At 37.9% G+C, this 10,960-nt stretch overlaps 1 long non-coding RNA gene across 1 annotated transcript; it reads left to right on the top strand.

Moving 5' to 3' along the window:
- The first annotated feature begins 1,666 nt into the window (after window positions 1-1,666).
- LOC146789703 (uncharacterized) lies at window positions 1,667-2,118 on the top strand. Its single transcript, XR_014969857.1, has 3 exons — window positions 1,667-1,714; window positions 1,854-1,938; window positions 2,040-2,118. It is a non-coding gene; the product is annotated as an uncharacterized LOC146789703 (long non-coding RNA).
- Window positions 2,119-10,960: the final 8,842 nt, after the last annotated feature.

Below are 10,960 nucleotides of genomic sequence, written 5' to 3'. Positions count from 1 at the left end.
TGGGCTACATCTGGGTGATATTTGGGATACATTTGGGCTCTTTTGTCTCTGGTGGCCATTTTGGGAGACTTATTTGTTATGATGTTTCCTAATTTCCTCATTTACTACAGTCTCCTCAGTAGGAAATACTTTCAGTTTTTTACTTTGATTCCATCAAGAAGGCTAGTTCATACACAAGGTTGTGGTGGATAATGAGTCGCACAATCACTTTAGCTATTTAATTCAAATAGTGGGGCAGTTCAATACAATGAATATATCCAATTGAAACAAAGTATGAAGAAGTTGTTCTTTGTCAACAGTATCTCAGAAATGGCGCCATCAAAACTGTATAGATGCTTATCAATAGAATGGCCTATTGAATTCTGAAACCGAAACATACTGGGGTTTGACTTCGCTCACCTGTGTCTTATGCCATGTTGTATTGGATGACAATCATAATCATTGAAAATCGCTAGCAAACTAATTGTAACGAATACTCTGTTCTCTGTTTACAGAACTCCTCTAATGGTGATGTCGGGGAATGTTTAGATACCCAAATAACAGACTTGATTATCGAATTCTTGAATCAAGGTGGACGGGGATCTTTCTGCACTCTCCTTCCTAAACTTTGTGCACTTCCCTCTCCTTCTTCTTTTCTAAATTTAATTATGCACTGACATTTGAAGCATATACATTGTTTGTATTACGAATCTTATGCACCACACTTTTGGGGTCCTACCTTTCCATATATTGGATTAATAGCGACCTCATTATGCGAACTGAATGAATTTTAAATTGATCTTTATATATTCCAATATGGCGCCCGTACTGCAAAACCATTACCCATTCCAAATGCGAGTGTTTTTTCCTTTCGCTCGAAACATAAGGAGCACCTCACCTCTGTGTATTACCTCCTCTTAGGGACATTTCAATGTTCCAAAATAAAAGGTTGGTAGTAACTCCATTAAATAAATATCATTAAGTAACCTTTACCTACTCTAACATGGCGGCCGCATCGACGAACACTAGTCCGTTTTTTAATATCTGTGCGTGTTCGCGCACTTGACACAGTTTTACTTCCGGCACGAAACAGGCTTATAAACCAAACCTCAAGCGGTACTGCCTGTTGCAGGACGTGAGATTTCTAAGGACGACAACTTCGTAATAACTGTAGGTATTCTCATTAGATAGCGTGACGCATAGCGGGAGGTTTGTCCTAACGCACTATCGGCTGCCACTATTGCTAGCGGACTCATTGTGCTTGTTAGATTTTAAATGTTTCTGTGCATTACATATTATTGGCTGTCACTACCGCTAGCGAACTTATTCTGCCTTAAATGTTTTAAATGGTTTTGTGGATTAATATTAAATGAGCAAGATGCATTACTCCTCTATTCTTGATGGCTCCAATCACTAATGTTAATACTTTAGGATTAAGGGCAAGTGTGGTGGATAGCGTGGGACTTGATAGGAGGTCCTTTTGCTCAAAACTTTGTTATTAGAGAGCGCAGCACCAAGGCTGGCCAAATATGTAGCACCTCTCTCTCCAGTTGTCACATGGTTTTTAAATCTGCTCATATCAGCCTAACTGTGGATAAGCAATCTAAATAATTTCGATATATAATTTTCCAAAAACACTTTCCTTACATACTTTAGGACCTTATCATGGCTCCTTAAGCAGTATCCACGGGATATTTGAAGAACAGCAGAGCAGACTTAGCCTGCTGGTGACTGTGTAAGTGCTCTTTTCTAGTTTTAACTACTTTTCTAATTACTTCGTATTGGATATTGAACATGAGGTTATTCTTCTTTTGACCTAAATAGGTTTTTTGTGCAGCTTGCATTTTAATGTGCACACTTTCTGTTGTCCATAGACGTATCTTTACTTGGCTCGAATGACACGAGACATTCATTACTTCTGGATCTAAGAATCGGTGTTTCTAAAAATCTTAGGTGCATGTAAGTCATAAGTATATGATGTGCTTACGTCTTACTAGGCCTGGCAATCTCTTTTTGAAGTTCTATTTTACATTTGTTTTCTTTATCTGTTTTATATGCAGTCGTTGCCAAACTGTACAATACCACGTCTGGTTCATGGGATCTGTATACTTAACAGAACTTTGGAGGTTGTAATCGGCCCCATTACAGCATAATATGTTTCACCACAGCACTTGAAGATAAATAAAGGTGAATGTTTGACTTTTCAGACATTGGAAGAGGCAGGTTAATACCTAAGCTCTTTCATTTCTAATTAGATTGAATTATCTGATAATGTGATGACTGCTGCGTTCTCTTTCCTTTTTCAGCGACGATTCTTGCAATCTCAGGAGCCAGTGACTTTTGGACTCATCGAATCACTCCCTGGGGACCTCGGAGATATATAGGGGACCGGGCCTAACATAGCCATTGCCAACACTTATGCGAACATCATTTCTGAAGGTGACATAACAACACACAAGAATTTGATTTGTGATTCTCTTTTTCTTGCTTGGCTTCTTAATACTGGAGCCGTCTTTTTGTAACCTACTTAGGAAGTGAACATGGATTCACAGATTCTATCTTTCTTAGACCGGTTCACCTGCTCTTTCTTGTGTAGATACGAACACTTTTCGAGTCAGTTTGACTGTTTCACTTTTTGGAATGAATATTTTGTTTAATCTGGAGTTTTTTCTATGTTTCACATATTGCTCCTTATCTTTTCTCTGCATGTCTTCATCACTCACTTTTTGGTTTACACACTGAAGGTGACATTGTATATAGGACTTGGTTTTAACTAGTCTCCTTGTCAATGATGTCCAGTGCATTTTATGGTACTTGAACTTTTAAATTTTACATATTTAAGGAAGGATTTTTTTCTCAGCAAAGGACTGTTATAGCAGTTTGGGCATTTAATTTCCGGGCACTTCAATGTTTGCTTTACTATTATCTTACAGCCTTGAGGAAGTCACGGTGGTGACGAAACGCGCGTTGGCTGTTTCAGAGAGAACACTCTACGTGTCAAAACTTACCAATCTTAAGAACTACAAGATCTGGGACATACATGTTAATAAGGGATATACTCTTCTCTGTCTGATGTTCTGTTTAAGTTTTGATGCAATATGCTAAGATGAAATGCTCTGTGCCTTAAAACCATTGTTTAATGAAATAGAAGAGGATTTGAGAAGTCACTCAAAATGTGCCCTAATTTTTCTTTCTGCAGCACTAATCATACTTTCTATGGCAAAATGAACCCCCTCATTTTGTTCCTTTTTAAATTAAATGTTTTAAGAGTTGCCACTTTATTCCAAACAAGATGGCTTCAGGTGTGCCATACGTTTGTCATAAATAGGACTGTTAGCGCTCTAGTTGTTCTTTAGAACACTCTGGGAAGCTGCTGTAGAAAACAAAGGAATCAACTGACAGTCTCTGCCCTTGTTGGATGTACATGTTTTACTGAGAATGTCAGACTTCATTCTCACATGACTGAGAAAGATAATGTGAATTTACAGAAAATATGCTCTCAGTTTAGCTTATAGATCACCTTCCAAACCTCTGTGGAAAAAGCATGAGAAAATAGTTTTCTCTCAAACATGATTCATGATAAAACAGCAGAAGGCTTTTTCACAGGGTAAAATCACCTTAGAACACACCACAATTCCTAAAATGAGTATGGTACCATCAACAAATGATTTATAATGTAACTAAAGTCTTCAAACCTTCTATTAACTACAATGCTTTTTAATGAGGTGCTATCATGCATATTGGTCCCAAGATGGCTGCCAACACTTCTTGGATGAAGTGCTGAGAGCCAATCAGATCTCACGATGAGATGTGTGGTTAGGCTCCGCCCAGATATATATGTGATTTTACTTTTGATTTTCTCAGGAACTACTGAACGGATTTACACCATTTAAGCAAAAGGCATGAGTCTGAAATGAAGACTACCTCTGCCAAATTTGGTGTAATTCCGTTCAGCACTTCGGGCTGTAGCTGCGTAAACAGGTCCTATGGGAAAATGCATTGGGAAAACGGGTTTTGGGACCCCCCTTTTTTCTCGGCCCCCGCTTGACGAATCACTGTGAAATTTTCAGGATAGGAGCGGACCGGAGCTGGCCAAAAGTTTGGAAACTTTCGCGAAGATTCATCAATCGACGCCAACGTTATTCCAAATAGAATGTTGCGGATTTCCAATGGAAAATAGGTCCTAACTATAACTACCTACTGGCGACTGCCAGTAGGTAATATATATATATATATATACACAAAATATATACACATATATAAATATTCACTGAAAAAACAAAGGTTACAGGGACATTATAGTTAGGAAATAGAATTCAAAAAACCTTGGCAATTCACTGAAAAACCAAAGGTTACAGGGATGTTACAGTTATGCTCTTACAAAACAAGAGAAATGTAGTAGTTATAGTTAGCTGAGCTAACTATAACTCACGCCCCCGTAATGCACTGCTTATGACCTCACATATTACATCACTCATTACATGGTTAGTGAGATCACTGATGGCATCTCAAATGACATCACTGATGACATCATCTAGTGACTGTGAGTGTTTATAAAAAGTTTATGAATGTTAAATATATATACCAAGGTGTATTGGTGAATCAGTGGGTGTATGAGTACCTGTATGGATGATTCAGTGGATGCGTGACCGACTGTATAAGTGAGTGATTAGGTGCCTCGGTGAATGTATGGGTGGGTGACTGGTTCTGTGACTGTCTGTAACAGTCTGTCAGTTGGGCCTTGACACACAAACACCTAAGCAGCAGTCTGTCAGAAGTTACATGCACATCCAAATTAATCTTTTTGTCAGTTATTAACTTTCACAATGATTGATAGTATGTTTCTTATATAATTTTCTTTCTACTTTACCTATAGTGCTCTCAAACCTAACTTCCTCCTCTGCTTGTCGAAGGAAAAACCAACCCGTAGAGAAGCCCACAAGGATATCCCACTAAGGTCACACAATAATTACACATCAGTTGAGGCACATTATAGGCGTTCGTCTTTTAAACATATCATATGGTATCAGAGTCATAGCGAATTTAAAAGTCCACAAACAAGTCGAAAAAATTTTTTTAAGTTAATTATCATTTGTTTATTATTCCTTTCTTGAATTGTCCAAATTTCAATTTAACACATAACAGCCGACACGTGTTTCGTCCATCCGGACTTTTTCAAGGCTGTAACAAATGGATACAAACATACACTATTACAAAAATAGATAAAAACATTAGCTGTCTACAGTGTTAATGTTAAAAAAAAAAAACACACAAAAAACCATAATTTTATTTTAAAATGCTCCTCTTGTTAAAAAGCAAATTGACATATATCTATACGATATTTATTCCTTATACCTTGGCACTTGGTACAAATAAGGGGCTAGTGCCAATCAATACAATAAAAAAGAGAAAGGCCCTAAGGACACAGTTGGTCAAAAAGATATAAGCTTATAGTATAGAGAGAGCCACCACCAGTAGGATCATCAAGGAAATATTGGAGTGTGAGATATATTATAGTATGACAACAGATTGGTATCTGCTAATGGTGAGAAAAGATGGAACTGACCTTAATGGAGAGTAGAGTCTCTCTCCATATGTGAAAACAGATATGCACGACCACTTCTTGTTCACAATGGTCAGTAATGGCATTAAATGATCATTATTTCAAGTCAGAATTCTCTTTATAATACCTTGAGCATTCAACACTCGAATGGACACGATCTGGCAGAAATCCCAGTAAACAGGTGCTATAATACCTGTGTATTAAGAAATAGAAAACCTGTCAAATGAAGGTCTAAGAATCGTTTTCCAAAGTAGTGAAAAACATGGCCAAAGAATTGGCCTCAAAACTGCTAGTTAACCAAGAGTTCAAAGTAATGGAGGTACTGTAAAACTAATATAGAATAAATGTTACGACGATTAAGAATCAGCCACTTGCCCGTGGGTACCAGTTTATTCATCTAAATATTCTAACTAGGGCATAATACAAAGTGACTGTTAATAAAATAAAATGCCCAAAAACAAAGTTCTTGTCGCTAGGTAAATTAATAGCTACAAATTCTTACCAGAGCTCCTGGTTATCTTTCCAATGGCTTAAGAAGGTCCTCTATCACCCTTGGTAATGTCGACACCCAAGTGTAATTTTAGAGTTGTCCCATCCTGGTCTTTTTTAGAAAGTAGTCCCCAAAAACGAGGTTTGTCTTTCAAATCTTGATTAAAAACGAAGGTCGTGATAAACCTACAATGAATATATAAAATCATGGATAGAACCTGTGGTTCTCAAGTAATTTAGACTCCAAATGAACAGGCATATTGAATTAACATATTGTGGCATCAGGGGGTCATTTGGGACAGCAATTTTAAGACTGTTTAGCGGTATGGATCATATATTGCCCATATATCTTTGTTGTGGATGTGGGGTGTAAAACACTCGTCGAGTGGAAGACCCATAAGGGCAGTGGATCACTACAAGGCAGAAAACGCCAAGGTCGGTGTCCCTTATTTGTTACAGCAACCTCCAGCCCTCCAAATCGAGCTGCGTACACACTGAGACACACTAGCAGTAAGTATACTGCAGGCTAGAGAAAGAGCCCAAGCGGGTGTTAAGTAGTTGATAATACAATAAATTACCCGCTTGTTCGTGCAGGATAAACACTAAAAATCCGTGATAGTTGGCAATGTTTAGAAGTCAGGCCCCACATTAGTAATACCTTAACCCAGAATCATGTTAAAAACTATCCATATTACACGACCGAGACTCTTCTTTCTATATGGATGCAAACCAACATACCTATTAACGGCATCCGTAGAATCGTCCTAACTTCCGTAGTAGCACCGACCAATAGATTGCCGACCAGTCCCCTTTCTCCCTTTTATCCGAAAAGCGGCCCGACGTATCGGCGTAAAACGAGTGAGAATAGAAAGCGGACTGGGTGTAGACCGTAATGCTGAGTTTCAAAATCGGGCCATTTTTTCACAATCCAGATATTTTTGTCGTGATGTGAATACATAGTAGAGCATGGAACTTTTATGTATTTATATGCATAAAGCATATAGTATATACAATAATGTCGTTGTAGGGAGACAGCGGAACAGGTTAGAAAAAGTTGGCTGTTCTAACTTTGATAGCAGGGTGACCCTATGAAAGAATTATTATTCAAAAAATAGAGCCGTGAGCAGACAGTGGCAGAAAAAGTGGTGTAGAAAAAAGTATAATTAAATATCAGTAGAATTGTGATCAATCATACTCTTTTACTGTCCATATTTATAACTGGTGAAAATGTTCCACATAATTGCTAATACAATATATCGAACTAGAACATTTTTGCTCAAGCTTCTGAGACGTGTACTTAGTTATTGTCAATCAATTGTGGCATGTTATCATAAATTATACATCATTGCGTATACAGGCCTGTTTAACAACACACTTATGCAGTATACAATCTTGTTATTGTTCAGTCTGCCGACCTTATGACACTGCTCAGACGTAGTTTACACACTTCTTTGACAGTTGTTACTATTAGCAGCTTATTATGTTATGTTACAAGAAGGTGTATAGTTCCCTGTCAATGTTCAACCCCAGGTCGATCGCTCTTAATCTAATTAGCCATTTGCTCTCCAACCGTCTTAACATTAGGGTAAGATTACCTCCTCGTTTGGATGTTTTTAAATTTTCAATACCATGGAATTGAATATTGATTTTCCCCTCACTCATATGTGATTGGTTGTAATGAGCTGCCAGAGGGTAGTCAAAGTTTGCATTTCTGATGGCCCGGACATGTTCTTGTATGCGTTCCTTTAAGGGACGTATGGTACTACGAATATAGATTTTGCCACAACAGCATTCTATGCAGTACACCACATATTTAGAATTACAGGTGATGAAATCCTGAATCTTATATGTTTTTGACGTATTGTATTTAAATATGGATAGTTTGTTTTTGGCTAAGTGGCAAATGCTACACTGTCCACATCTATGAAAACCGCTGGGCGGTGTTGGTAACCAAGTGGTAGCGGTTACTGGTTTGAGGTAACTGTGGCAGAGAGTCTGTTTTAAGGTCCTACCCCTACTATGAATCACAGTTGCCCTTTGCGAAATGTTCTCTTTTATGGTACTATCCATTTTGAGGATATACCAGTGTTTGTTGAGTATACGAAAGAGATCTGGTGTGGCCGCGCTATATGGTACTACTAATGCTGGTCTTTTACCCCATTCCTCTTTTTTCTTTTTTTGATTGTGCTGTGTATTTCGTAAGAGTTTTGTTCTTTGGATTTTAATTACCTTTTCTTTGGCAGAAGACAGTAGCGTATCAGAGTACCCCCGATCCATAAACCTCATTTCTAGTTTTTCAAGTTCCTCCAAAAAAACATTGTCCATACTGCAATTCCTTCTTGTTCTAATCATTTCCCCATAGGGGATTGATTTGATCTGTGTTGGTGGATGTGCACTTGTTGCGTGTAGCACCGCATTGCAGGCTGTCAGTTTACGGAACATCTTTGATCTAATTTTTTGTCCCGTTATATAAAGTGTGGTGTCTAAATAGTCAATGCTAGTAGTGTCATAATGGTATGTGAATTGAATGTTAAAAGTATTGTTATTCAAATAATCCATGAACCCCAAAAGACACTTCTCAGTACCTGACCAAAATAGTAGGACATCATCTATATATCTAGTCCACAGAATGATGTTCTCACTGTAGACATTAGGACATTCCCTCTAAATATGTATTAGTTCATATAGACCCATGTATAAATTGGCAAACGAGGGTGAAAATTTAGCGCCCATTGCCACACCCATCTTTTGTCTGAACCATTTGCTCTCATGAAGGAAAAAATTGTTGTCCAGGAACAGCGATATTAGGTCCATGAGCATGTTGTTATGTTCATAAAGATTGGCAGTTCTAGTGTCAAGAAAGTGTTGGATTGCTTCTAGCCCCTTTGTTCTAGGAATACATGTGTATAAGGAGCTGACGTCCAATGTGACCAAAAATGACCACATGTCCACTCAAAATCCTCAACCTTACACAATAGGTCCTTAGTGTCTTTTAGAAAAGCTGGTAAGTTACGTACTAAGGGCTGTAAAAAGATGTCGATAAACTCAGAAAGTTTCTCAGTTGGAGACCCAATCCAATACCAGCAATAATTGGTCTGCCCGGGGGAAATTTACCCCCTTTATGTACTTTCGGTAGAATGTACATACATGTTGCAGTGGGTAGGGGATTAAATAGATATTTTTGTTCCATATCTGACAATAGGCCCTCAGTGTTCCAGTACAGACACCGACCTTGGCGTTTTCTGCCTTGTAGTGATCCACTGCCCTTATGGGTCTTCCACTCGACGAGTGTTTTACACCCCGCATCCACAACAAAGATATATGGGCAATATATGATCCATACCGCTAAACAGTCTTAAAATTGCTGTCCCAAATGACCCCCTGATGCCACAATATGTTAATTCAATATGCCTGTTCATTTGGAGTCTAAATTACTTGAGAACCACAGGTTCTATCCATGATTTTATATATTCATTGTAGGTTTATCACGACCTTCGTTTTTAATCAAGATTTGAAAGACAAACCTCGTTTTTGGGGACTACTTTCTAAAAAAGACCAGGATGGGACAACTCTAAAATTACACTTGGGTGTCGACATTACCAAGGGTGATAGGGGACCTTCTTAAGCCATTGGAAAGATAACCAGGAGCTCTGATAAGAATTTGTAGCTATTAATTTACCTAGCGACAAGAACTTTGTTTTTGGGCATTTTATTTTATTAACAGTCACTTTGTATTATGCCCTAGTTAGAATATTTAGATGAATAAACTGGTACCCACGGGCAAGTGGCTGATTCTTAATCGTCGTAACATTTATTCTATATTAGTTTTACAGTACCTCCATTACTTTGAACTCTTGGTTAACTAGCAGTTTTGAGGCCAATTCTTTGGCCATGTTTTTCACTACTTTGGAAAACGATTCTTAGACCTTCATTTGACAGGTTTTCTATTTCTTAATACACAGGTATTATAGCACCTGTTTACTGGGATTTCTGCCAGATCGTGTCCATTCGAGTGTTGAATGCTCGAGGTATTATAAAGAGAATTCTGACTTGAAATAATGATCATTTAATGCCATTACTGACCATTGTGAACAAGAAGTGGTCGTGCATATCTGTTTTCACATATGGAGAGAGACTCTACTCTCCATTAAGGTCAGTTCCATCTTTTCTCACCATTAGCAGATACCAATCTGTTGTCATACTATAATATATCTCACACTCCAATATTTCCTTGATGATCCTACTGGTGGTGGCTCTCTCTATACTATAAGCTTATATCTTTTTGACCAACTGTGTCCTTAGGGCCTTTCTCTTTTTTATTGTATTGATTGGCACTAGCCCCTTATTTGTACCAAGTGCCAAGGTATAAGGAATAAATATCGTATAGATATATGTCAATTTGCTTTTTAACAAGAGGAGCATTTTAAAATAAAATTATGTTTTTTTGTGTTTTTTTTTTTTTTTTAACATTAACACTGTAGACAGCTAATGTTTTTATCTATTTTTGTAATAGTGTATGTTTGTATCCATTTGTTACAGCCTTGAAAAAGTCCGGATGGACGAAACACGTGTCGGCTGTTATGTGTTAAATTGAAATTTGGACAATTCAAGAAAGGAATAATAAACAAATGATAATTAACTTTAAAAAAATTTTTTCGACTTGTTTGTGGACTTTTAAATTCGCTATGACTCTGATACCATATGATATGTTTAAAAGACGAACGCCTATAATGTGCCTCAACTGATGTGTAATTAGTCTGTCAGTTGGGGTCTAAGTGGCTGTATGGCTGTGTGAGTGGGTTTGTGAGTGGCTGCAAGGGTGAGATATTGGTTGTCTGAGTACCTGTATTGGTGTCTGACTGTCTGTGTGGGTGGGTGATGGTGTGTGTGACTTGTGTGGATGAGTGAGTCAGTGGCTGTATGGGTTAG

The sequence above is a fragment of the Triturus cristatus genome, chromosome 10 (assembly GCF_964204655.1).
Source record: "Triturus cristatus chromosome 10, aTriCri1.1, whole genome shotgun sequence".
NCBI lineage: Eukaryota > Metazoa > Chordata > Amphibia > Caudata > Salamandridae > Triturus > Triturus cristatus.
The sequence above is the reverse complement of the archived record's forward strand: the minus strand, read 5'-3'. Positions and strand labels throughout refer to the sequence as shown.